We start from the raw sequence: 290 nt of genomic DNA on the forward strand, positions 1-290 counted from the left end.
CCCGGGGCGGCCGCGCTCCCCGACGGGCACCGGGACCGGAGGTTTTGGGGCTTCCCCTGCGCCGGGAGGAGTTTTGGGAAAGGGCAGCCCTGGAGCCCAGCCCGGACTCTGGGAGAGCCCGCTGGGAGCCTTCCTCTCTCTCCTCCTCTTCTTCCTCCTCCAGCCCGCAGCCCCGTGCTGCTGCCCCGGGGCATGAGGGTCCTGCGGTCCCGACCCGGCAGCAGCAAAGCCAGGATCCCCTGTTCGTCCTCTGCTGCACATCCTCACCCCTCTGTGCTCACCTTCATCCC

Source organism: Chaetura pelagica, unplaced genomic scaffold, assembly GCF_000747805.2.
Source record: "Chaetura pelagica isolate M959 unplaced genomic scaffold, ChaPel_1.0 scaffold757, whole genome shotgun sequence".
Classification (NCBI taxonomy): domain Eukaryota; kingdom Metazoa; phylum Chordata; class Aves; order Apodiformes; family Apodidae; genus Chaetura; species Chaetura pelagica.